Source organism: Chinchilla lanigera, unplaced genomic scaffold (genome assembly GCF_000276665.1).
Source record: "Chinchilla lanigera isolate Chin_1 unplaced genomic scaffold, ChiLan1.0 scaffold00011, whole genome shotgun sequence".
NCBI classification, from domain to species: domain Eukaryota; kingdom Metazoa; phylum Chordata; class Mammalia; order Rodentia; family Chinchillidae; genus Chinchilla; species Chinchilla lanigera.
In genome coordinates this window covers 10,682,145-10,689,032 of record NW_004955412.1, presented here as the reverse complement: position 1 = coordinate 10,689,032, position 6,888 = coordinate 10,682,145, and the positions used below count along the sequence as shown (strand labels likewise).

The 6,888-nt window shown below is 38.5% G+C and overlaps 1 pseudogene; it reads right to left on the bottom strand.

The window, feature by feature from the left end:
• Positions 1-2,684: 2,684 nt before the first annotated feature.
• On the bottom strand, positions 2,685-2,960 carry LOC102006994 (annotated as a pseudogene).
• Positions 2,961-6,888: the final 3,928 nt, after the last annotated feature.

Below are 6,888 nucleotides of genomic sequence, written 5' to 3'. Positions count from 1 at the left end.
CTTGTCTCAAAAAATAAATAAATAAATAATAACCAATATCGGTATTTATATATGATTTGCACAGGGTTTGCAATATCTGTTGGGATTTTATTTTATGTTCTCATCCTACAGATTCCATATGACTCACTTGATGTTAATGACAGTTTTACTAAAATGTGAGTCTGCCAGGCATGGTGGCACACGCCTGTAATCCCAGCACTCGGGAGGCTGAGGCAGGCGGATTGATATGAGTTCAAAGCCAGCCTGGGCTCCAAAGTGAACTCAAGGCTGGCCTGAACTGCATAGTGAGACCCTGTCAAAGAAAGAAGAAAGAAAGAAAGAAAGAAAGAAAGAAAGAAAGAAAGAAAGAAAGAAAGAAAGAAAGAAAGAAAGAAAAAAAGAAGTGAGTCCAAGAAGGACAACGAGTTACACAGGAAAACATCTCTCTGGTCCAGATAATCTATTTTTGCAAAACTGCTGGTTAACATAAATCTATATAGAAGACACTCTTTTTAAAAAAGAGGTATGTATTATAAGGGTAAACACCTGCTTCAATAGTGAGGCAATACTTAGAATAGAGAAGTAAAGATTATCCCTAAAATACTGCTTAGCACACAGCAGGTACCCAATAAGCATCTGTTGAATGAAAGAATGAACGAAAATAACTCAAAATGGGGGCTGGGGATTCAGCTCAGCGGCAAAGTGCCTGCCTGGCAAGCGCAAGGTCATGAGTTTGATTCCTGGTACTCGAAGAAAAACAAAACAAACGAAAAACAGAAACAAAAATAACTCAAAATGAATTAATCAAAATACCCCAGAATGAATGAATGGCAGCACTGGAAAGGGATGCAGGACCCAAGAAAAGCAAGAAGGGATGCAGGACCCGTAAGAGCAATCTGGTACATGAAACAGTTATCGGGTCATTGCAGTTGACCTAGCCTTAAAAACAAACAGGAGAGAAATATGAAGAATCTATCATTCCACATTCAAATATTTATACCAAAGTTAGAAAGATCAAACTTTCTATAGCTTTTGCTGTTTATCCTATCTAAAGATTTGAGATGATATGTGTTGTAGTCAGGGTTTCCAAGGGAAAAGATTTAATACAGGACACATAATTTATAGGATTACTTCATAATATTCACCCAAAGAGTCATGCAAAAAAGTGCGGGATATGTGTCCACACACTAGAGACCCAAAAAATCCAGCTGAGGGACTGGATCCCACAGCAATGTCCTGCAGAAGTCCAGCTGAAGACCGAGAGCCCATGGCAATGTCCTCCCCGAGTCTAGCTGTGTGCCTGGAGCCCACGACAATGTCTCATGCAAATCTGTATCAAGGATCTGCACTGGGAAGGCCCAAAGGTCAGCGGTGGAGGCTAGAAAGTCTGCACTAGCAGGATGAAGGATCTGCGCTAGCAGGATGAAGGATCTGCGCTAGCAGTCTGAGGGATCTGCACTGTAGCCAGGAAGCGACGCTCAAAGTAAGACTAGAGATCCCCCGAAAAGAACCGCAGCAATCCTCAGCAATAGCGAGGTCCCCAGCTCCTCCAATGATGAGAATAGCCGAGTTCATATCAGGAAAGCCAGCGTGACAAGCTTCTCCAGGAGAATCACCAGGACACCATCTTCCCCTGCGGTTCTCTTTTTATGCTGTTGGCAACAGTCCTCAGGTGGGCCTTCCCCACCCAGCACCACGCTGATTCAGTTCAGCTGGGTGTTACAGGTTGACCATCAGTTAGTCCACCACAATAAAAATACACTTTTACTGACTTTCCACATGCTGAAGACTAAAACAAGACCCATGTCTATCACCATGCACTAAAGTCAAAATGGATCAAAGATCTCAATATTAAAACAGAAACACTAAATCTACTGGAAGAGAAAGTAGGTAGAAATCTTGAAGACGCAGGAGTAGGCAGAGTTCATGAACAAAAATCAAACTGCATGGGAAATTCTACAAAGAATCAACAACTGGGATCTCATCTCATTGAAAAGTTTGTATGCATCAAAAGAAATCACCAACAGAGTAAAAAGGAAACCCATGAATTGGGAAAAAATTTTAGCCAACTGTCCCTTAGACAAAGGCCTTCTATTTTTTTTAAGGCCTTCTATCTAAAACATATAAAGAATTTAAAAAATCAGGCCCCCCAAATTCAAAGACCCAATCCAAAAATGGGCATCTAAGATGAATACATACTTCTCAGATGAAGAAATACAAGTGGCAAATAAGTACATGAGAAAATGTTCAACATCATTGGTCCTTCAAGAAATGCAAATTAAAACAACACTGAGATTCCATCTCACCCCAGAAAGAATGACTATCGTTAAGAAATCAACCAATGACAAATGCTGGCAAGGCTGTGGGGAAAAAGGAACCCTTCTCCGCTGCTGGTGGGAGCATAGACTGGTGCAACCACTGTGGAAATCAGTGTGGAGATTCCTCACACAACTGAGATTGGAGGTCGCATTTGACCCAGCTATTCCCCGCCTGGGTATTTTTCCAGAAAAACTGAAAACATCATACCACAGCGATAAATGTGCACCCATGTGGGTTTTTTTGTTTTGGTTTTTTGTTTTGTTTTGTTTTGTTTTTTTGGTAAAAACTGCTTTATTGATGGCAGCTAGTACAAGTCAATAAATACTGATCCCCAAAGAGCTCAGTTATTTACCATATTACTGGTCCAGAGAGCTGATGAGCTGAGCCCTGTGACTGCTGGTTTGACTGAAGTCATTCCGGCTTCTTGGGAAATGATGCCATAACCAACTGATACATGGCATACACAGTTCCACCCACTGTAAGAATCACAGCGGCTCCATACAAGACGGCAACAGCTACCCCACCCTGTAGATGCACTGGAATTCCATTGTCCTCCTGCAAGAGCTTTTGTTTCTGTGGAACTTTATTTTCAAAATGCCTGCAGAAGCAGTGCTGATGGTCCTCTGAGCAAGAGGTCGGAAAGCCAGCAGGTTGCGCAGCATCTTCCCTGGTTACAGTCCCACCCATATTTATAGCAGCGCAATTTGTCATAGCTAAATGTTGGGAACAACCCAAATGCCCATCAACAGAGGAATGGATTTAAAAATGTGGTATTTTTATGCAGTGGAGTATTACTCAGCTATAAACTTGAGGCTTTTATAGGTAAGTGGATGCAACTAGAGACCATACTCATAAGTGAAATAAATCAGACCCACATGTGTAAACATCATATTGTCTCCCTGGTGTAGGAACCTGAAAGAGTAAATCAAACCTGAAAGGTACAATAGATATTGTGAAAGGGAAAGAAATTGCTCAAAGGGAAGGAATAACTGGGATAAAGAAAAGGAAAAAAGAAAGAAATAAGGAAGGGAAAAAAATATATATATATATATGCAAGGATGTCTGGGATAATTGTACTGCTGGTATCTATTGGTTCATTGAAAGGAACAGTTAACACTTAAAATTTTGTGACCAATTTTGCATGCTTATATCTGGTAATCTGAACAACTAATCTGAGGACAATAGCATGCAATATGACAACCAATGTTGAATTCCTACCATCTTGTTTAATGAAGCTCTGTATTGTTTCTAATTTTTTGGTTTTTTTATTTTATATTTTCTTTGTCTTTTTGAGACAGGGTCTCGCTATGCAGTTCAGGATGGCCTTGAGCTCACTTTGTAGCCCAGGCTGGTCTCAGACTCGCAATGATCCTCCTGCCTCAGCCTCCCGAGTGCTGGGATTACAGGCATGCGCCACCATGCTTGGCCCTCTAATTTTTTTATTACTTTTTATTCTCTTTAATTGTTTGATCGATCTCACATTCTTACATCTGGTAATCTGAGCAACTTCATTGAAGATAACAATATGTAATATAACAACGATTGTTAATTCCTATCATCTTGTTTTGGAATTCTGTATCATTTTTATTGTTTTTGTGTTGTTTTGTTTTTGTCTTTGTTGTTGTCATTTTATTATCGTTTTTTTCTCTTTAAAATAAAAAACACATAAGAATCTACTTTTAAGGGAACATACCAAGTTCCAGTACTTAAGATTTTAATTTATAAAACAGAAGTATAAAGGCAGCTGCTATTACATAAATTGTAAACTTGGATTGTACCTAGTGTGGCTGTAAATTTGTATGACTATTTCTTAGTCAGCCTCCGGGATACTATCCCTAGTTTGGATCCTTAATATGTTAAGTGCACCCCCTCTGTGATTATTCATTGAAAGATGCTATTAATCAAAAGTTTTTCTAGCTAGTCAACAACTAGACTAGAAGAAAATCTAGTGTGATACATACCATTAGGTGACTCTTGGTATTCTAACATAAAGTTAATTAAAGCATTGGAATATTTTCAACACAGTAATTAGTTTCATAGGATTCACCAAGACCTAGAAGTTATTCTAGCCCTAGCCTAAGAGAATAGTTTACTTGTGCTCAATTAATGCTCAGACCTTACAATTGAGGGACAGCAAGCTTATATGGTATGTTTTTTATCTTCATCAGAAATAGTGTATTCCCCTAGGAAACTCCTCTCTTGTGGATGATTCTCACAGATCCACCTGCTCAAATGCAGGACTTAGCATTCTTCTCCACTCTCTGTAAAACTTACACATTCTTTGAACTAGTCTTGTTTAGAAGATCAAGTATCACTATCTTGTCTGCTAGTGATGGATAACACTGTCTTTGTGACACAGATTGTCACTTTCAACTATGTGAAGCAACAAATATAGCCATAGAAAAGTATTGTGTGCCATAGAATAGGTGATGTCTATAATCCTGACCTGTGTGTGGTTTAGGTGTTGTTTGAACCATGCCTCACATGAGAACAAGTGACCAATAAAGGAAGCAAAGAACCAAAAAGTGCAGTACTTAGGGTACTTCCAAATGAAGTTATAGAAGTTAGAGAGGCTTTGATTAGTTAGTTCTGCTTAAAGTCTTCCAAAATGACACAAGTTTGGTCTTCAAAATGAATTTAGAGGGGCTGGGGATTTAGCTCAGCGGCAAAGCGCCTGCCTGGCAAGCGCAAGGTCGTGAGTTCGATTCCTGGTACCGGAAGAAAAACAAAAATGAATTTAGAAATAAGTGAAATTATATTTCATGGAAATTTGCCTACTTAACTCACAGGACACGTTTTGAAGAATTATGATCTTAGTACTGTGCTAGACACATTAAGTGGATGACAATTTAATATAGTTTAAAATTCAGGCTTTTGAAACAAAATGAGGGGGCTGGGGTATAGCTCAGGGGCATGAGTGCCTACTTGGCAAGCGCAAGGTCCTGAGTTTGATTCCTGGTACCAAAAAAAAAGAGAGAAACAAAATGAGGAAAAATACAAGTATATTAATAAATTATCTTTGAAAGGCACAGAGAAGAAAATGCTTCCAGTTTAACCTGAGCCCCCATTTAAACAGATGTAAGCGGTATATTAATTAATCGCAATGATCCAGTTAATTAGAGGTTAGCTAGTGGTGTTGTGCACCACTGCTGAGACTGTGGAGGGAGAAAGGAAAACGTTTCCATCCCATCCCTTTCGCTCTGAGAGCACATTGCTCTGAAGCACGTAAGAACCTGAGCTCAGGCTCCTATGTTAAAGTTTCCTTTCATTCTTTCTATTCTACTTTCACCCACATTTCCATAGATATGAGAGGACAAGGACACCAACGTTGTATATTCCAAGGTATTCAGATGGCAATCTCCTGAAGTCAAAGAACAAAGTCCAGGCCGATGAATTAGTATTATGGAAATAAACAGAGATAAGCCTTTAATTCTGGAGAAGCGACTTCCTGCTAATTCTTCCCTCCAGCTATCAGTATCACAGATTCTCTCACTTACCCTACTCTCCTTAAAAATGAGATGTCCCCCCCACCAAAAAAATGAGATGTCCCAACAGCAACAAGAAGAGATTTATCTTCAAGGTGTTACTTGATGTACACAGAAGGATTGTTATAGAAAGGTTACTATTTTTTAAAAAAAGAAAGGCAATAACATAGCAATATAATCACCATCAGGAAAAATGTCCAAAGAATGAATTCTGTAAAATGCAAGAGCTGGCTACTGAAATAATATATAAAGACATCAATAATCTTACTCCTGTAAAACATTTTAAAGTTCTTTTAAAAATTTCAAGACTTTTAAAATTCAGCTAACTTGACCGGGTGCAGTGGTGCACGCCTGTAATCCCAGCCCTCCAGAGGCTGAGGCAGGAGGATAGTTGCAAGTTCGAGACCAGCCTGGGCTACAAAGTGAGCTCAAGGCCAGCCTGAACTGCATAGAGAGACCTTGTCTTAAAAAGACCAAAAAAAAAAAAAAAATTAAAGAAATAAAATTCAGCTAGACTGTGAATCTACAGAGGTCTTCAGTAACAATATTAAGGCATTTATCAAAATACACACAAACGTGTAATGATTGCAACTGTTTTGTGAACCTGTGTTTGGGATATATGTCTACACAGCAATAGCTGTGTAGAACAACAATAGCTCTACACAGTACAGTGTTCCAGTCACATTAGACAACATTTTTGTCTAGTTTAAAAATCTAGGTTTTTGAATCAAAATGAGAAAAAATCCAAATATATACAATAATAACTACATGGTAAAAAAAAAAAGAAGAAGAAAAACTTCTGGCTTAATTTGAACCACCATTTGATTAGATGAAAGTGGTGTATTAATTGCAATTATCCAGTTAATTAAAGGTTGCAAAGAACTACTGTGCACCTATGGATGAAGAAAGGAAAATACAACTTTCATTCTTGTTCACTTTGAGCACACATACACATGCGTGTGCACACGCACATACACACACATACAAATTTAGAATGATATTCAAATATAGAAATAGTCCCTGCATTAAGATAGTAGGATTATAATATCTTTTTCTATACTTTGGTGTTGTCATAGCATATTTTCTTTTCTTTTCTTTTCTTTTT